Source organism: Eulemur rufifrons, chromosome 1, assembly GCF_041146395.1.
Source record: "Eulemur rufifrons isolate Redbay chromosome 1, OSU_ERuf_1, whole genome shotgun sequence".
NCBI lineage: Eukaryota > Metazoa > Chordata > Mammalia > Primates > Lemuridae > Eulemur > Eulemur rufifrons.
Window position 1 is genome coordinate 33,297,097 of NC_090983.1, and position 21,786 is coordinate 33,318,882.

The 21,786-nt window shown below is 36.4% G+C and overlaps 1 non-coding gene across 1 annotated transcript; it reads right to left on the bottom strand.

The window, feature by feature from the left end:
• Positions 1–205: 205 nt before the first annotated feature.
• Positions 206–270, bottom strand: LOC138388071 (small nucleolar RNA SNORD66). Its single transcript, XR_011234065.1, has one exon. It is a non-coding gene; the product is annotated as a small nucleolar RNA SNORD66 (small nucleolar RNA).
• Positions 271–21,786: the final 21,516 nt, after the last annotated feature.

Here is a 21,786-nt window from a genome sequence, read left to right on the forward strand (position 1 = left end):
AGGCATTGTCAAGATTTGTTACAAGAAATACAGAATATATCTTATGATTCTGTTTCTGTGAAGAACCCTAACATAGTTACCTTTCCTTAAAATGCTCTTCTTCATGTTTACTGATAAGAGTCAGGATATCTTCACATGCTCAGGTAGCTCCAATAACTCATCTGCTAATCCCTTCCAGAAACATCCTCACAGACACAATCAGAAATTACCAGATATCTGAGCATTCTGTGGCCTAGTCAAGTTGACACATAAAATTAGTCATCACAGTAAGGTTTTCATTTTGAGTGTATTGAGTGTGTAGTTCTTGTAGAAAACTCAAAAGGTACTACATTGCACAAGGTACCGAAGGCATAGACTTTAGAATTATAAATGTGTCAGTGGTAAAAGCATGGGAGTAGATCATACCAGTTAGGGGTGGCACTTAAACTGAGAAGAAAAGATAATCAAGGATTGATGTCTGGAAATTTCTGAAAAAAAAATTATCTGAAGAGAACTGAGAAAAAGATAAACAAACAGAGGGAAAACCAGGAGGTTATGACATCATAGAAACCACATTCTGGAACAGTTTCAAGTAGGGGAACATAGTCAACTGTATCAAATACCACAGGAGCATAAATAATAGAAGACCTTAAAAATATCCAACAAGTTTGGTAATTAAGAGAGCAGTGATGCCTCAGGGAAAATATTCCAATTTGAAGTCAGATTGAAGAGAGTATAAAAAAGGGGAAGATAGATTCATATCATGAGAAATGTTTATGATAAGTGAAGGAAAGTGAGAAAATAGTAAGGGAAGGGTATACGATCATGAGAATGGTTTTACTGTGAAAACAGAAGAGACTTGGATTGCTCATCACCCGAAATAGAGGTGCCTCAAAGAGGGAGAGGCTGAAGGCAGACAGAGAGCTGAAGGGACATAATTGGCAGAGCAAGGCTTTAGAGGAACAAGCAGGACCAGGAATAAGAGCAGAGGTGACGAGTTGGTTTCCCTCAGAATTCATATCTTTGAATTTAAAGGGATTTTCTTGCCAAATGTGAAATTGGTAGAATGTGGCAGGAATGCAGTGAGTGTGTGTGTGTGTGTGTGTGTGTGTGTGTAAACACATAGCAGCTAATGATCAACAGTCAGCTCATGTAGAGCATAAGCCTGAGAGTTTAGCTCATATGAAATATTATGTAATATATTATACTGTGAAGAGTTCAATTTGCCCCTCCAATCAAGATAGTAGTAATTATGAAATTGGAAACTAGTTTGTAACTCCGGTGGGTGTTTACTCTTTTTGGAATTTATATAGAATGACACACACCAGTTCCTGCAATAATGGTGGACTTTGCTCTTTTATAGAACACGAGATGCCATGTAAGTGTATGTGTGTAAAGGGCCACACAAATCTATATATTTATTTTTAAAAAGAGCATAGTTTATTTAGGCCCCAAAACATCAGATGTAAAGTCACAGGTTGTTAAATTTAAGTTCCTGAAATACAGTGACTTTTTTAGTTTTACTTGTCTCACCATGAGATTTCAAGTTGAAAGACCTTGGCAGTTATTATAACATAACCATGATGTAGCTGAGTTGTTAGTCCTCTAATAACTTCCTCTATAATTTGTTTCCAGTATTTTTACTTTTAAGAGTTGCTTCAGAAGAACAGAATCATCTCTATGACTTTGCTCTTAAGTGGGTTGTCAAACAATTTTACTTCTTGTCACGTCATTTCAAATATCCTGATTTGCATCTCATCACGGCCAATACACGTTAGAACATGGGGTGGTCTTGGGAAGGAAAGCTACACACAGCGTGCTCTAGCCCAGCTCTGGGCCACCTACCTTTGGATTTTGACAAAAGACAGAAATAAACTATGTTCTTATTTAATCCACAGTTGGGTTTCCTTTACTTCTCAGGCAATTTTAATGCTAATTATTTTAAGACCACTCTTATGTCATAATATTAGTATGTTTTTAAGGACTTTAAATTTTATAATAAAATTAAAAAAATACAATTTTTATTTTAAAGAAAATGATTTATTAAAACCCAATGAATTTCAACTCATAGTGTATGAGTGGAGATTAGTCAGAATTCCTAAAACATCTGAATTTTGTAAGAGACCAGTGTTTCCTAAAGTGTGTTGTTCCCCAGAATACTGGTCTTATAAAATTTTTAGGAAAAAAACAAAATAAAATTTCTTAATTCTCTCCCTCTCTTAGAGAGTCACAAAGAATTAATGTATTAAATTCTATGAAAAAATCTTGAAAGAGAAAAACAAAGTTGATGGTTCCACACTTCCTGATTTTAAAACTAACTTAGAAAGTTCCAGTAGTAAGAGCAATGTGGTACTGGCATAAAGATAGGTAAACAAGTGGAATAAAATAGAGAGCTCAGAAACAAACCCTAATCTATACTGTCAAATGATTTTTGAAAAAGGTACAAAGACCAATTAATGGGAGAAAAGACAGTCTTTTCAACAAATAATTCTAGGAAAATTGAATATCCACATGCAAAAAAAGTTAAGTTGGACTAATACCTCACATCATATGTAAAAATTAAAATCAAAATGTATTAAAGACTTAAACTCTAAACACAAGACCTAAAATTTATCACTCCTAGAAGAAAACATAAGGGAAAGCTTTATGACATTGGATTTGGCAGTGATTTCTTAGCAACAAAAGAAAAATACAGATTAAATTGGGTTACATCAAAATTAAAAACTTCTGTGCATCAAAGGACACAATAAATAGAGTGAAAAGGCAACTTATGGAATGAGAAGAAATATTTTCAAATCACATATCTGTTAAGGAGTTCATATACAGAGTATATTATAAAAGGACTTCCAAAACTCATTAACAAAGAGATGAATAACCCGATCAAAAACAAAGGACTTGAATAGACATTTTCTAAAGATGATTTATAAATGGCCAACAAATAAATAAAAAGATGATCAACGTCACTAATTATTAGGGATATGAAAATTGAAACCACAGAGAGGTACCACCTCACACCCATTAGGATAGCTACTATTAAAAAAAAAAAAAACAGAAAAGAAAAACAAGTTTTGGTGAGGTTGTAGAGAAATTGAAGCACTTAGGCACTGTTGGTGGAAATGTAAAATGGTGTTGGTGCTGTGGAAAACCATATGGCAGGTATGATCCAGCAATTCAATTTCTAAGTTTGCAGTCGGTGAGTGTGTGCATGTGTATGTGTAGATAGGGGTGTGTGTGGGGGGGGAGGGTGTGAGTGTGTGTAAACACATAGCAATTAATGATCAACAGTCAGCTAATGTAGAGCATAAGTCTAAGACTTTAGCTTACATGCAATATTATGTAATATACTGTGAAGAGTTCAATTTGCCCCTCCAATCAAGATAGTAGTAATTATGAAATTAGAAATTAGTTCATAACTCCAGTGAGTGTTTACTCTTTTTGGAATTTATATAGAATGACACACATCAGTTCCTGCAATAATGGTGGACTTTGCTCTTTTACAGAACATGAGATGCCATGCAAGTGTATGTGTGTAACCCAGAAGTATTGAAACCAGGGACTCAAAGAGATATTTGTACACCCATGTTCATAGCAGCATTGCTCACCAGAGCCAAAAGGTCAAAGCAAACATCAATGTATGAATGCATCAAAAAATGTGCTATATATGTACAGTGGAATAATATTTAGCTTTTCAAATGGAGGCAATTCTGATGCCTGCTACAGCATGGATTAATCTTGAGAACATTATGCTGAGTGAAATAAACCAGCCACAAAAGGACAAATACTGCATCATCCCACTTATATGAGCTACCTAGAGTAGTAAAATTCATAGAGACCAAAGTAGAATGGTGATTATTAGGGGCTGGGGGGGGTTATGGGTTATTGAGAGGTATTGTTTAATGGGTATGAAGTTTCAATCTTGCGAGATGAAAAGAGTTCTTTTGCTGGAGGATGGTGATAGAATTGCACAACAATGTGAATGTACTTAGTGCCACTAAACTATATACTTGAAAATGGTTAAAATGATAAATGTAATGTTATGATGGTGGTTTTTTGCCATTTTAAAATTTTTATTTCAAAATATTAAGGGTGCACAAATGTTTTAGGTTACATGGATCATTTTTGTAATGCTTGAGTCCTGGCTATAGGTATGCCCATCACCCAAATAGTATTCCTAGTTCGCATTAAGTTGGTTTATTCCCCTCCCCTCCTACCCCTCCCTCCAGTTCTTTTCCACTGAGTTTTACTTCCCTCTGTGCACTTGTGTGCTCACAGGTTAGGTCCAATTTAATAGTGAGTACATGTGGTGTTTGTTTTTCCATTCTTGTGATACCTCAGTTAGGAGAATGGACTCCTCAAGTAAAATAAGAGCATGGAAAATTTGATGAAATTTAGGGGTTCAAGATAATATGCTTCTATACTCAGATGTCCCTCAAATGACCCCATCCTTTCCCTATCAGGGCATTACTTTGGCATAAAGGACCTGTCAATGTTATATATTTATATTTGCCCCTCAGACATCCTTGCACTGCTGGCCCTGATTTTCATCACATTTTTCCCTGAAACTTCAGGAGATAAGGGAAGCACTCTGATCCTCACATTTTCTTTTCTCAAGGCTTCCAGAGCAGTTAACACAAGTCAGTTGGATTCACAATCTATATTATTACCCTTTCCTCCACACTTGAGCAGTGCCACAACCACGGCATAACCCTGTGTTTCACCTTCAGTCTGTACCTCATCCGACTGACAAGAGAGTCTTATTTTATTGTGACCTATCAGAATCCCATTAATCACCAACAGTGGGGTCTTTACTGCCTCCTGGCCATTCAATAGTGGTTCAGTTTCAAATGCACATTCTGAGGATTTGCTTTTTGCATAAATGATCTTAGCCTGAGTATCTCTGAAAGCAAAGCCTAAATAACAGGTTACACGAAGGTAATTTATTTCTCAATGCTATCTCAGCAAACAGAAGTATAGGATAAGGGTGTAAAACATGGAAGAAGGGAAAGCCCACACCAGGATGAATTATTGGATTGCCTATTGCTACAAGCTATTGGTGTTTGATCCTGTGAAAGCTTCTGAATTTTATGACAAAAACTTGAAAACTGTCTACTCCAGGGAAGTATGGGAACCCCTTTGGCTCCCATTTTCTGTTAGTCAGGCATGGGTTTTGGGTGTGTACTGGACTCTGCAGATTCCAGTGGACATTCCACACCATGATGACAGGGAATTACTGAAACAGTAAGCAGACTATCAATATTGCTCCAAGATGAGGTGCTGTCTGGCTGCAGCTGCCTGACTCTGGATGAAAGTGGTGTTTGCAGCCGTGGCTGGAATAAATGGCATAACTGAGAGGATGGCTCTGAAATGTTGCATAAGAAGTGTCTATTATGATGCATCGCTCATGTCTTTCAAGATAAGCATCCTAATTTCATAAAGTACTGTCTCCCAAAAATGCTTTAACTGGGTCTCCAATAGGGCATTTGACTATTTCACAAGGCTAGTTTCCTCCTGCTGAGGATGTAGGTAATAAAATCAGGGAAATCCCCAGGTGTCAGCTTACTGTCTGACTTATTCCACGTAACACCAGCAATAAGATACTGTTGCTGTTGTCATCACCTCTAACCACCACCACTGGACTGCCACATTTAATAAATCCTAAATTTTCCTTCTTAGATATTCAGGCTGTTTTAGGAACTCAGCCCACACTGAGGAATTTGATATATAAAAATAGGTATATCCCTCATGAACAAAAGCAATTTTAGAGACTGCCTGCTCTCTCTCTCTGATTGTTCTTTCCACACCCCTCGCCATGCACACCTATCCTCCTACAGATTTTTGCTCGCCTGTGGACTTTGCTTGCTTATAACTTCAGCTTGCCACTAGCTCTTACAGCCCTGACTCTTTGTCATGGTTTCTCTTTACACATCATGCACCTTCAGGTTCCACTGTTAAATGCCTCATTCTACCAATATCTCAATGCTAAAATTCTTCAAAGAGACTTTATTCCAGGCCGTGTCTTACCTGCCTTGATAGCCAACGGCTGGCTGCATTTGGCTCTGGCACTTACCATTTTCCAGTAAGCTGGGGTAGCCAGGGGAAGAGGATATGTGGGATCAAACCTGCCTATTTACAGCTTCCTCCTCACTAATTCCAGTGGGTAGGGTATCTTTCCTTGGAAGGATCTGTGAGTGCACCAGGTATCAGTGCTGGTCTGTCAGCATGTGAACTTTCGTATACCAATGGTTCTAATCAGAATGGAAGCCCCATACTCTATCTCGGGAACGAAAAGAGACATAGACATGCACTTCTTATATTTGCTAATTGCTTTTTCCTCTCTGTCGATTTGAGTATTTGTATATCTCAAGTATGACAACAAATGATGAACGGATAAGAATTAAATAACCTTCATTTTCTCTTTTAATTCACAAATAACTATGTATTTTATTCTGTTAATCCAGTTAATTCTCCACAATTAAATTAATCATCTTCTTTATATAACCAGATTTATTATGTAAAATACTATCAAATGTTATATTCTATTATGCTTTAAATTTTACAAAGCACTTTTATATCCATTACTGCATTCAGTCCTCACAACAACCTGAAGAATTAAGCAATAGAGATTTAACTGAACTTGTAATATCAGTGAAAAAACTGCTGAACAGCTTTCCCACTCCATATGCCTAAAAATTAGCAATGTGCAAATACAGACCTCCTTCAGATTTCCGGCCAAGTGCACCTTCCCCTATCCCATCCCATACTATATATGGTTATATGTGTATGGATAGGTAATTCAGTGAGATCCTGTTTTGCATAATTTCTCTTTACATTTTTATACAACCCTGGGAAAACACACACAAGCCCACATATTTTGTGATAATCAGTATCTTTAGATATAAAAGAAAGGAGTTGGAGTAGATGATTTTTAATAGTTCTTTTAGTTCTTTTATATATGTGTGTATATATATACACACACACATATATATATAAATACATATATTAGTGATGCTAGCACCCTGGGAAAGCCTGTTTCACTTCTATCATACTGTAAGCCATTATTAGTATTTTTTCTCTCACTTTCATTAAAAATTCAGCTCCTGTGAATTATGCCATGCTGGACTTGTATTTGAGTCTCTGATGCCAAGGACAGCACCTCTCACATAGTAGGCATTCAATACATTCATCAGTTGAGTAATATAACAATTGGAAATCAAATTTTAGTTCATAATTCTGAAGACATCACATGGTTCTATTTGATTAGAGGCTTTGAACAATTGAAAATCAAATTTTAGTTTTCAGTTTAGGGCACTGATATTATTAGAGCCAATGTAAGGCAAAATGATGAAGGCCAAGTGAGTCTTCAGTGATTCTACATGGCTGCTCTTTCCAAAGATGTGTGGAGTATGTCATTCATTCACCTACATGTTCAGAATTGATAGAAACAGGAAGATAGACATTGAAAAAGCCAGAACTGGGTTGTAAGGATTTAATGAAATAGAGTTAATAAAGTAGATTTAATGAAATCTAAGATACTGTTCTGTGAGCAAATAAATGTCTTTGAAAAGTAAACATTCCTTGATTTTGGTTTAGATGATTCAAACATATAATAAAATATTTCACTTAACTATAAAATGTATTGTGTTCTTAGTTTAATAGTTGTTACTAGTTTGTTTAATTCACTGTGATTTGTCCAGTGTCAGTGACTTATCTAGAAAATATCAAACTTCGATGAGATACTTAATGAAAATGAGACACAAGAATGAAAATATTTTTTAAAATGTAACTCTTGGTATAAAATTGACATTGTGTTTCTATTTGGAGGGCAGAAAACAATTTATACAATAATATTAAAATATATATTTTGTGCTAGTACAGCACAAATATGTAGTAGATATTTTTTAGTATCTGTATAAATCTAGTGACCACACAACAATTTTTGTTTTTGTAATTCATTAATAATGTAAAAACCACATGGAAGTTTGAGCCTCCACAATAAAAGTATGATTGAATGCGCTGAGGTCCCAATTTTATGGCATCAGACACACTGGGGTAATTTTACCGTTATGAGTTTAGGATGACCACATTTCCCAGAAGTTTAAGTTCCATGCTTGAGTTATGCTTGTTCTCAGTTTTTAAAAAGGCAATTCATTTTTAATAACTGCACCCATATTTTGTTTATGTCACATATGTTCAATCTAATAATTTATTTTGTTCACTTTGTGCAATTTTCTTAAGATTCCTTCTGTTTTTTTCCTTTGCAAGCATTAAAGTTACCATGGAAATGGTGCCATTGGCATCATGGGTGGAAGTTTTACAGAAGTGTATCTAGCTGCACTTTGTGAGGTTTTAAGATTCAGACCATGTCATGGAGTGAGAAAAATCAAGGTTGACATGCGTTTTACCTCCAAATATATGTTTTTAGCACATTAGTTACAGAAACCTATGTTGAGGTAATGTTTTGATTGAAAATTAAATGAAGAAGAATGAAAGTAAAACCTTAACGCTCTCCTTGTAATGCTGCTTTGTTCATATTATACTTTACTCATCTGTTATCAGTCACTTGATAATTTAAATATTAATGGTGTATGAATCAAAGGTATCTGTAGCATATTTATTGTCTATGGGCCTCCATTTGCAAAATTAAAATTAAGAAAATTCTGCATCTGTGTTTCTTTGATATTGGCATTAGGATACATATAGTACCAATAGACATTTATAGATCATGTGGCTAGAGGATACTACACCACTTACTTGTATTCGTGATAGTTGCCTTCACATGGAGAGTATGCTATACGGTGGAAAGAGCTCATCATTTTAATATGTCAGATGTAGTCTACTGATCTGCTTTCTATCACTATGGCTTCACTTTTTCAAGAATTTAGTATAAGTGGAATCATAGCATGTAGTCTATTGCGTCTGATTTCTTTTAGTCAACATAGTGATTTTGAGATTCACACATGCTGTTGCATTCCGACCTTTACAAAAATCAGCTCACGGTGGACAACAGACTTAAACCTAAGGCATGAAACTATAAGAATTCTAGAAGAAAAGGTTCAAAAATCTCTTACAGACATTGGCCTAGGGAAAGAATTTATGAAGAAAACCCCAAATGCATAGTTTGTAAGAAGTCTGGATTATTCTTATATCAGTTATTTTACCTGTAATGTTTCCTTTTTTCTCTGCCTACATTTTGTAGTGATATCAGAAAGCACCTCTGTTTTTTGACATTCTGTAACACATAATTACTCAGATGAACAGTTAGAAAAAGCTTTATTAGAAAACAGAAGAAATTACTTATAATTAACAAATTAATTCTGTAAATGGTACTTAAAGGAAGATTAAAGGTAATTGAACAATCTTGCTCATAAGTATTATCAATATAACCCCCAAATTTTATTTGGCCTATAATAATATTCTTTGCCTACTTTTAAATGTTTCTTTTTATCACTTGATGTAGTTAATTTTTGTGTTTGTCCTGCTCAGGACTTGTTTAGCTTCTTGGGTCTATTTAGTATAATCTTGAAATTTGGAACATTTTCAGCTATATGTTTTTAAATAGTTTTACCCTTCTCCTTGTTCCCTCTAAGTCCTCCTATGCCATCTTTCTGGAATCCCAATTGAGTGCTTGATAATTATCTCATTAGGCTTTGTTCATTTCTTTGTCATTATTTCTCTGTATCTGTGCCTTAGTTTGGATAGATTCTATTGCTATGTCATATCCACTGACAGTATCTAATCTGCTATTCATACTAACCAGTATTTTTTTTTATTTCAAAAGTTTTATACGTTGTCTCTAACAATTTGATTATTTTTGGACCCTTAATTTCTCTCCTGATTCCTTAATTCCTTGAATATAATGGGCATGTTTATAGTAGTGGTCTTAAAGTCCCTGTCTGTGATTTCAACTTCTCTGTTATTTCCTGGCCATTTTCTATTGATAATTTCTTCTCCTTGTTAAGATTGCATTTTCATATTCCTTACCATGTTCATTAACTTAATAATCATAATATCTAGCATCCAAACATTATTTGACATGTATTTAGTTTTATTCTTTTAAAGAATGTTGCATCTTGTTCTGATGGCCTGTTATATTACTTGTAGTTTAGCTTGATTCTTTCAAGGCTTATTTTGAAGATTAAGTAGGGTCGCTCTAAAACAGCATTTACTCAAAAGACAGTTTAGCCCTATTAGTAAAGCATGACCCTAATGGAGTCTTTACTAAGTGCCCTGGCTAGTCTTATGGAGACTCTACTATGGCTCATAGTTAATTGAACATCTCCCCATGGTGTGTGAGCTTTGGAAATTATCAGTTATTAGTTCCCCAATTATACTTTGCCTGGTCTCATGGAGTTTTACCCCACATATGCATGTATTAACATTCTTCAAACACTCAAAGCTACCCCTATGTAGATTTTGGGAGCTCCATTTTACATAGCTCTCTCCTCTACTGAACTTTTTCCCACACTTTCTGCTGCTTCAGGATTTTTTCAGGACAGTGTAATTGAATGTTACCAAAAAGTGGGCAAACATTCTCAACTATATCAAGAGTCAGGGTTGGTATAGAGTTACTTTAGGACACAGTCACAGAAGACGGCAGCCCGTGTTCAGCACTGGCACTAGTACAGCTGGGAGCCCCATCACAAGGATGAGTCCAACTTCAGAGTGCCCACTTGGTGTAACATGACACTGTCATGTAGCTTTCTGTGTAGCAAAGGACTCTGCAGTTGACAGAGGCTGCAAGGATCTCCTCCTCTACAACTCTGAGAAATAAGGGGCAGAGGGACTAGGAACGTCTTAATAATAAATGGGACAAAAATTCAGAAAATTAAATAAATATGCAGCCACATATCAACATATATTTAGGCAAGGAGGTACTTTTCTATAAAGTTATCCATGTCAGCTACAGGTAGAACATCAATAATAATAAACACTCATATATGAAAGTTTAATTGTCATGAGAACAGTACAATCTTATATACTGTCTATACTGTCACATGGATAATTTTTGGTAGGATCTAGTTGTTAATCCAAGTGTGTATAAATCTACTATATATCTAGTATATCTAATATATTCTCCCCTTCTGTGATAACAGAAGTACTACTGGGCTATGATTTCTCTGATATAGTACTTTTCTTAGTCTTCTTGAAGTTAGATATAGCCTTGTGACTAATGTTTCTTCAATGGAATGTAAGTTGAAGTAATCTATGAATGCTAATCCATGAGCTAGAGTGGTGTAAACTTTGAGTCTACATGTGAAAGATGGTAGAGTCCCCTTCAGTGTGGGTCCCTGAATGATTATTTGGAGTAAATAATCATTTACTCCAAATACTCCATCTCATATCATACCTACTATCTGTAATATTCTGCATAGCAGGTTATGGGTCCTACTGAAATGTGTAAGATTCTGTGATCTCAAAGAACTAAAACACCAGAGGTATGTATCCTAGGGGAATTTATTTCCCAATCCCCATATTTTCAGAGTGGTTGATTAATACCTCCATAATAAAATATATTACGTGGTATTAAGTTTGTTGATTTAAGTATTTTTCTCTACATTATAATATGAGGTACCTAGGGACTGTGACATTTTCTTAATTCGTCATTCATTTATTGTTTCAAGAACTATTTATTGAACACTTACTATGTGCCAAATGCTGTGCTAGTCACTGGGGATACAGTGAACAAAATAGATATAATGTCTTTCCTCCTCATGCTTAAAATTGAGGAGAAAAGACTGACAATGAAAACAGAAATTACAACTATGTGGATTAGTAAAATCACAGAGAGCTATAAGATTTTACAAGAGCATATCGGGAATACCTATTTCAGTATATGGGGTATTCATGAAAGACTGACTGGAGTAAGTGACACTTTGAGTTCTGAATAGTGAAATTGAGTTAGTTTGGCAAAGAGATATAGAAAGGTTAAGAGTATTTATTCCAGGCAAAGGAACAGATGTATAAAGAAAAGTCCAAGTTTCACTTTATATTTTGGTGAAGAATAAAAAGAAGTTCAAAGTGACTAGAACATAAAATGGAGCTAGATTATGAAGGACCTTGTAGACTGAGGAAAGTATCCTACAAGCAATAGGTTGTCAATGAAGGATTTTAAGCCAAAAGAAACAAGATCGTTTGCTCTTGCTTTAGGGACGATAACAGATTGTTGCAGAGCAAGATGACAGGTTTTTTGTTATGAGATTTTTGAAGCAGTCAAGGGAAAATTTTGATAGCAATGGCTTGGACCATGGTGATTTTGGTATGGATGGAAATAGCATCAGAGTTAAGAGAGATTTAAAAAGGAAAATTTACTGAACTTGAGAATACATAAGAGAGAATGTTCAAGAAGGATCCTTGGCTTGGACAACTGAGTGTGGTTAAGACCACTCATTGATGTAGAGAACATGAAAGGGGCAGGAATTTTGGGAGACCAGTGTGGGTGAGGATCATATGAAAAGTTGGAGTTCCCATGAAGCACCAAAGCTGAGAAACTCAGTTGGCCATAAAAGTCTCACACTTGGAGGGATGGTCTGAGTTAGAGACATTGATTTGGTCATCATTGGTTTGAAGATTGCAATTGCAGCTGTGAATGTAGGTAATATCATTCAGGGAGATAGTGTAGAGTATAAATTGAGGAGATCCATGGTTAGAATCCTGAGGTATACCATCATTTAAGAAACAAAAAAGAAAAGCCCACAAAGGCTTCTCCAAGGGAGAAAAGATCTTATTCACCATAATATGAAGGAAGGAGATGTTTTAGTAGCTGGAAGATGAGTAGTTCTGGGGACCCCTGGTGGTGGGAATGTGGACCAGGGCTGGAGGTCACATAGGTGGATTCCAGGCAAGGAGTAGATGTTACTTGGAGTAGAAGTATTCCTGTATTCTAAAATTGGATGTCTGAACCAAGAGTCTACTGGCTGAACACCAGTTTTAGACATAGAAAGTATGTAGGTTGAAGGTTAGTAAGTTGAGGGATCTTTCAAGTGAGAAGTCATAAACCTAGTGTGTAGGAGAAGAGAACAGTGCTTTGACTCAGGTGAGCAAATGTTTGAAATAGCCATTGTGGAGGTCAGGAGAGAGAGATAACAAAAATCTGTTAGGATCTTCAGGCAGGGTATAGTTTCAGTGAATACTTCAATTAAGTTAATCACTACTGCGTATATGTTTCCAAACACTCAATACTTTCTTTGTAGTAACAGTTTTCTCATATATTATTTGCATAATATCTTTCTTCCTTGATAGGTTTTATGCTCCCTGTGTGTAGAAATCAGAGGAAGAATAGCAGAGAGGTTAAGGCTCAAGACTCATCCCTCCTAGGTTCAAATCCCTTTTGGGGTTTTCCCAGCACTAAGACTTGGATAAGTTATATAATATTTCTCTGCTTAACTCTCTTCATCTGGAAAATGTAAATAACACGAACACCTCTTGTGCAGTATTGTTGTGAGAATTAAGTAAATTCATGTATATAAAACACTTGAATGCATAGTGTTAGCTTTTATTGTTCACTGTTCTATCTCTAATCTCTGGAATATACTAGGCCTTATAAATTATATTTATGGAATAAATAAATGGTGACTGAATGAATTTGTGCTGGCTACAAACTGCAAGGATTGAGTGATTCCTTTTTCTCTTCAGGGATTAGCAGCTTCGGTGTGGGTGCAGAGCGTGGGAATAATTCAATTCTTCTAGATTTGAAGTTTTCTCAGATGAACTCACATGTGCAAAGCAGCTGAGAACACTGGTGAGAGGGCAGCTAAAATGATGGATAGTGGACTGTAGACTGGGGTAAGAAAGCCCTGAAGGCTGGAAGGGCTCTAGCATGCGGCCTGTCTCCATAGGGGCCCTCAATATGTCTGTGAAATGTAGGAGTGTGTCGTGTGACAGGGAAGGTGATATAATTTGTGAAAGAAAAAACCCGTATATTATACAATTATTTAAAATCTTACCCCTTTCCCCCCAAACCCCTTCTAAGAAGGCTAGATAGATTCCATGATTTCTTTGTTTGCTTTGGTGGTGGTGATGGTGTTTGCATGTTCATTTTTCTGAGCTGAATCATGGCTGTGAGGACACAGGATGGGAGAAGTTTTCAGAGACAGCTAAATGGTTTTGTGCGAGAAAGCAGCACCTAGGTAAGACCTTTGGGAATGGAGAGGCTGGAGCTCATGTGGTGGGAGGGTGGGAAGAGAAAAGGGTGGGGAGAGAGGAGGTGGGCAACAGCTAAAGGGCACCTTGAAGGGTTTGGGGACAGGCAGATCTCTTAGGGACTTTTATATTGCATGTGTTTTGTTATGAAGTTTTGCTAAATGATATGAGATACAGATTTCTCTTTAATTCCTTACCAAATCTTAACATGTTCTAAGGCCTTGTGGCACTGCAGTTACTTTTAGTGGGATGTCATAAACGTAGAGTCCTTCTTTAGGATGGGCATGGGACAACATTCAGCACATTTCATGGCATCTGAATATTGTCAGAGTGTCTGTAGTCTGTCAACATAGATAATGTTTTAATATAACAGATTGGTGATGTCCTTGATGGCGTTATATAAATTTGTGCATTTGTCCACACTTATGAACATACTGCAATTTAACTTTGTGAGCTCTTTATATAGTCTTCTATAATATAAGAGCAGCAAATTATCCTAAATGTTTTCCCCATTACTTAGATAACATGCCAACTTTAGAAATGCCTTGCCTATGAATGTTTCCTTAGTATTTTGTTGTAATGTTAGGTGAACATTAACCACCTTTCAGAAACAATGTGTTAAGATTTCATTTTCCATTCTCTCTCAATTGGGTGAATATGGCAGATATCCTTTCTGTGTGCATGTTGGGGCGGGGAAGGAGAAGGATGTCTGTTCTCCTGCATGACTATGCAAGGGTGATGGCTCAGCAGAGCCTGTGGGACAAAGAGTGACTTGTGGGGACTCCCTGTGGGAGCAGCAACTGCTTGAGCACTCAGGCACCAAGGCCTCTGGAACACTTCCCCCTGCTTGATGGAGTAGCCCCCTTCTCAAAATTCCACCTCCTTCTTGCTAACCAATATTTTTCCCAGAAGATTCTTGTAAAAAATTCAAAGAACAACTCCTTCTGCCAAACCTCCTACAAAGACTCATGCCTAAATTGTCAGTTAACACTTTTGTAGGGATTTCCTGGCAATCAGTTAAAAGGAAAAGTTCCCAAAAGGCTAGGTGCTGGGGAGTGAAACTGACTCTCAGGGAAAATATGGCTTTCTGATTTCACCAAGAGCCTCAGTTGTTAAACTCAGCTGGCCATGATGTACCAGCCCAGGGTCAATCATGTAGCATATGCATGGTTCACTCTGGAGCTTCTCTCTGCATGCATATTCACTGTTGCTCTACTGACATTTCTCAGAGCTTCACTTAAATCACCTTAGGGAGTGTGAGCGAGAGTGTGTGTGTATGTGTGTGTGTGTTAGCCTTTACTTTTTTTTGAGACTCAGCCTTTCTGAAAAGATGGTTCAGATGATTTTTGATGCACCAAAGTTTTTTTTTTTTTTTTTTAACACAAAGAAATGATAAATGGTTGAGGTGATGGATACTCCAATTACCCTGATTTGATTAATTCACAGTGTATGCCTGTATCAAAACATTACATGTACCCTATAAAAATATAACCATTATATACCCATAATAATTTTAATTTTTTGTATTTCAGAATATTACGGGGGTACAAATGTTTTGGTTACATGGATTACTTTTGTACTGCTTGAGTCAAAGTTATAAGTGTGCCCATCACCCAGATGGTGTACATAGTACCTGTTAGGTGTGATTTCACCCATCCCCTCCTCCCTCCTCCCACCTACACGATTTCCATTAAGTTTTACTTCCATCCGTGCACATGAGTTCTAATCAGTTAGTTTCAGTTTAGTAGTGACTATATGTGGTGCTTGTTTTTCCATGCTTTTTCCATGATATTTCACTTAGGAGAATGGTCTCCAGTTCAACCCAGATTGTTGAAAAAGGTAATAACTCATTTTTTATGGCTGAGTAGTACTCCATGATATACATATACCACATTTTATTAATCCACTCATGAATTGATAGGCACTTGGGTTGATCCCACATCTTTGCAATTGTGAATTGTGCTACAATAAATATTCAAGTGCAAATGTCTTTTGATAAAATGACTTTTTTCCCATTGGGTAAATGCCTAATAGTGGAATTGCTGGATCAAATGGTAGGTCAACTTTTAGTTCTTTGAGACATCACCATACTACTTTCCTTAGAGGTTGTACTAGTTTGCAGTCCCACCAACAGTGTATAAGTGTTCGTTTCTCTCCACATTCACATCAGAATCTATTTCTTTGGGACTTTTTGATAAAAGCCATTCTTACTGGAGTTAGGTAATATCTCATTGTGGTTTTGATTGGCATTTCCCTGATGATTAGCGATGTTGAACATTTTTTCAAATGGTGCTGGGAAAATTAGATAGCCACATGTAGAAGACTAAAACAGGATCTACATCTCTCACCACTCACAAAAACAGATTTATTATGGATAAAAGTCTTGAACTTAAGATATGAAACTATAAGAATTCTAGAAGAAAATGTTGAAAAAACTCTTCTAGATATTGGCCTAGGCAAAGAATTTATGAAGGAGACCCTAAAGGCAATCACAGCAACAATAAAAATAAATAAATGGGACTTGATTAAATTAAAAAGCTTCTGCACAGTCAAGGAAACAATCAACAGAGCAAATAGACAACCTACAGAATGGGGGGAAATGTTCACATGCTATATATGTGTTAAAGGGCTAATAACTAGAATCTACAAAGAAATCAACAAATCAGCAAAAAAAAAAAAAATCAAATAATCCCATTTAAAAGTGGGATTGTTTAAAAACATATTGTTTTATGCAGTTGTTTTTAAATCATTTAAGAGTAGGAAATCTTTGCAATTGTGAATTGTGCTGCTATAAACATTTGGGTACAGGTGTCTTTGTCATAGAATGACTTTTGTTCCTTTGGGTAGACGCCCAATAATGGGATTGCTGGATCGAATGGTAGGTCTACTTGAATCTGTTTAAGGTATCTCCATAATGCTTTCCACAGGGGTTGCATTAGTTTGCAGTCCCACCAGCAGTGTATGAGTGTTCCTGTTTCTCTGCATCCATGCCAACATGTGTTGTTTTGGGACTTTTTGATAAAGGCAATTCTCACTGGAGTTAAGTGATATCTCATTGTGGTTTTGATTTGCATTTCCCTGATGATTAGGGATGTGGAGCATTTTTTCATATGTTTGTTATCCATTCTTATATCTTCTTTTGAAAAATTTCATGTCATTTGCCCACTTTTTGATAGGGTTGTTTGATTTTTTTCTTGCTGATTTTCCTGAGTTCTAAATAGATTCTTGTTATCAGTCCTTTATCTGATGTGTAGTATGCGAAAATTGTTTCCCATTCTGTAGGTTGTCTGTTTATTCTCATGACTGTTTCTTTGGCTGTGCAGAAGCTTTTTAATTTAATCAGGTCCCATTCATTTATTTTTGTTGTTGCTATGATTGCCTTAGGGGTCTTCTTCATAAATTCTTTGCCTAGGCCAATGTCTGTAAGAGTCTTTTCTACATTTTCTTCTAGAATTCTAATCATTTCACACCTAAGGTTTAAGTCTGTTATCCACCGTGATTTGATTTTTGTGAGAGGTGAAAGCTGTGGGTCCTGTTTCAGTCTTCTACACATGGCTATCCAATTTTCCCAGCACCATTTATTGAATAGGGATTCTTGTCCCCAGAGTATGTTTTTGTCTGCTTTGTCAAAGATTAGATGGCTATATGAGGATGGTTTTATATTTGGATTTTCTGTTCTGTTCCACTGGTCTGTGTCCCTGCACTTGTGCCAATACCAAGCAGTTTTAAGAACCACAGCCTTGTAGTATAGTTTGAAGTCTGGCAAATTAATACCTCCCATTTTGTTTTTATTGCTTAAAATTGCTTTTGCTATACAGGGTCTTCTCTGATTCCATACAAAGTGTATAATTATTTTTTCTATATCTGTGAAAAATGATGTTGGTAATTTAATAGGGATTGCATTGAATCTGTAGATCACTATGGGTAGTATAGACATTTTAACAATGTTGATTCTTCTGATCCACGAGCATGGTACGGTTTTCCACCTATTTACATGTTCTGAAATTTCCTTCCTCAGTGTTTCATAGTTCTCCCTATAGAGGTCCTTTACCTCTTTAGTTAAATGTATTCCTAGATATTTTATTTTCTTTGTTGCTATTTTGAAGGATATTGAGTCCTTAATTTGGTTCATGAATGGATTAGTAAATTGTGGCATATGTATACCATGGAGTATTACTCAGCTATAAGAAATAACGGTGATATGGCCTCTCTTTGGTTCTCCTGGAGAGAGGTGGAACCCATTATATTAAGTGAAGTATCCCAAGAATGGAAAAACAAGCATCACATGTACTCACCAGCAAATTGTTTTCCCTGATCATCACCTAAATGCACATTTGGGAATGACACCAATTGGATATCAGACTGAGGTGGGGGTGGAGGGAGGGGATGGAGGTATAACTACATGATGAGTGAAATGCACACTGTCTGGGGAATGGACACACTTGAAGCTCTGACTCGGGGGGATGGGCGGTACATGGGCAACATATGTAACCTGAACTTTTGTACCCCCATAATAAGCTAAAATAAAAAAAAATGAAATTTACTAACAATGTAAGTAGCAAGACAATATCCTAACATGACTTTAAAAATCAGATTCTGTACACCTTAGTAGCAATTGGAAATAAGGTAAATATTTAACAATTGGAGACGAGCTACATATATTTTAATGTATTCATGTGATCAAATTCTATTTTTCTTTTTTAATGATGGTGTTGAAGAATATTTCATGACATAGAAAAAATTCTTATGACACATTGTTGAGTAAAAATGTAGGTTCCATAACAGTTCGTAGAGTATTATCCCACATTATAGGAAAAACAGTCTTTACATGTAGAGTAAAAATAAAGATGCATAATAAAATGTTGATAGCAAAAAACAAAAAAAAAGTTGATTGAAAACTAAAGAAAAGATTGTATTCAAGAGGCTTCTGTAAAAGATTAACAAAATTTGCATCCTGTAAAAAAAAAAAAAAGAGTAGGAAAGAGAAAATTATGCATGTGTACTGTCTTTTGTAATTACATAATTCTCACCAGTGTTTTGTGTTTGCGTGTGTGCGTGTGTGTATGTGTATGTTTGAATTATTGTCTGGGGTCATTGGTTTTCAGCCCAAAGAACTTCCTTTATGATTTCTTGTAAGACAGACCATCTAGAAACAATTTCTCTCAGTTTTTGTACATCTGGAAATGTCTTCATTTCACCTTCATTCTTGAAAGAAAGATAGCTTTGCTGGATATGGGATTGTACCTGATAGTTTTTTCTCTGAACACTTTGAGTATGTTATCCTACTATGTTCTAGCATCCATTGTTTCAGCTGAGAAGTCAGCTGTTAATTTTATTGGGGTTCTCTTATAATTGATGAGTCTTGTTTTTCTTGTTGCTTTCAAGATTTTCTTCTTGTCTTTGGGTTTAAGCTTTTTTACTGGCAACTGAAGACTCACAAAGTTCATAAATTTGGAGAGCAGAGTTTTATTTCTTATAAAGGTTTGCAGCCTGGAGGCTGGCCATCTTACAGGCTGGGTGATGTAGCCTCTGGCAGAAACTGAAAGCAAGAACTTTAAAGGAGGGAAAGGTGAAAAGGAATTTATGCTGAATGGGTTGACTAAGTACATATATTCAATAGCTTATAGGAAGAGCTATGAATATTCACGAAGTGGGGCATGTGCATATATGGTAAACAAACATCCATGTTACGTAGTCTCATGTTCATTTTGGATGGAGACTTAACACATAAATGCATTCGAATTAGGCTCTATACATCATAAGGTGAAACAGGACACAGAGGCATCCTGTGTGCAACCTCTGTAAACCATCCAGAACCAGTCCATGGTCAGTGGGCTCTTAAGAGGAAGAAATGCTGTTAGTTGTACAGGCAGTAGAAAAAGTCTTCCAAAAGGGCTGGTTTCTATTTAACTCTTAGGAAAGAATGCCTAATGGTGATTAGTGAGGGAGGGGGGATAATGAGGCATATCTGACCTCCTGTCCTGTCATGGCTGGGAACTGAGTTTTTAAGGCTTCTCTGGGGTCTCCTTTGCCAAGAGTGGGTCCATTCAGCCAGTTATGGGGCTTAGGATTTTACTTTTGTCCCTCATTACTATAATCTGTTTGTTTGTGGATATCTTTGCATTTATCTTACTTGCAATTCAGTAAGCTTCCTGGAAGTACAGAATATTGTTTTTCAGTAGATTTGGGAAGCTTTGTATCTTTTACTTGGAATATTTTTTCTTCTCCTTTTCACCTGTTCTCTCCTTCTGGGATTCCCACTCTATGCTAGTGCCCTGATTGGTGTCCCTCATTTCTCTGAGACTCTGTTTAATTTTCTTTATTATTTTGTCTCTCTGTTTTTCAGCTTGCCTACTCTCTATTGATCCATCTTCAGGTTCATTAATTCTTTCTTCTGCCAGTTCAAATCTACTATTGGAATCTTCTAATGAATTTTTCATTTCAGTTTTTGTATTTTTCGACTCCAGACTTTCTATTTACTATTTTTTATAATTTCTGTTTCTTTATTGATATTCTTTATTTGGCCTGACATTGTTACAATATATATTTTTACTTCTTTAATTATGTTTGCTTTAGTTCTTTGAATATATTTATAATGGCTATTTTGAAATCTTTGTTAAGTCTGCCATATGGTTGCTTTAACAGGCAATTTACTTTGCCTGATTTTTTTTTTTCCTGTGATGGGTCATGTTTTCCTGTTTGTTTTTTTTTTTTTTTTTTGCCCCATAATTTTTTGTTAAAATTAGACATTTTAGATAATATACTGTACCAACTCTGAGTACTGGTCCCCTCTTTCATGTAAGGCTTGTTATTTGCTTATTTATTTGTTTCATGACTGGCTGGATTATTTTAGTGAAGTTTATTTCTTCAGTAGTTGTAAGCCTCTGATGCCACTTCTCAGCAGGGTGCGGTCCTAGATATACCACAGATACCCTAGGATGATGGTCCTTTAGCACTATTCTGTTTAATTATCTGTTTTCCTGACTATATGCAGCTGTTAAGCTCTATTAATTGCCAGATAATTGATGTATTGTTTCCAAGATTATTCAGGGACCCAAATTGCTCTACATACTAATCCAATCAAATTTGGGTTGCCTAAAAGGAGTAGTTCCAGAGGTCAGTGTTTGAAATTTATTTATGTCTAACCCCAGGTGAATTCCTTCTAGCTTTCTCTTTGTCTAGTTCTCTATTTCATCCCCTATTCCCCAGAAAAATCTCTGAGCCACAGCTCTGGAGGTGGAGTTGGAGACAGGGTGTGCTTCTCTTTAAGTGACACCCCCATTTAGTAGCTGATGCTCAGTGAGAAGGTAGGCAGTAGCTTTGAGTCTTATTGGCTTGCCTCTTCTCATGTATAATCACTGCCTTATGACCCAGGCCCCCAGTATTGTCAGTGGCACCATGTCCAAGATAGAGCTTCTGTCTCACCAGTGGGGGCTGAGTAGAAAAAGGAAGGGCAGTGAGATTGAGCCCATTATCCGAAGTGAGGAATCACAAGATCGGAAGAATAGGCTCCACAGGTACTCACCATCAAATTGGCACTAACTTATCAACACAATGGTGCTCACATGGTAGTAATATTCTCCAGAAATTAAGGGGTTGGCCGGGGGGGGGGGGGAGGGGGCAGGGAGGAGGGTAAACTCACAACTAATGGACATGGTGAGCATTGTA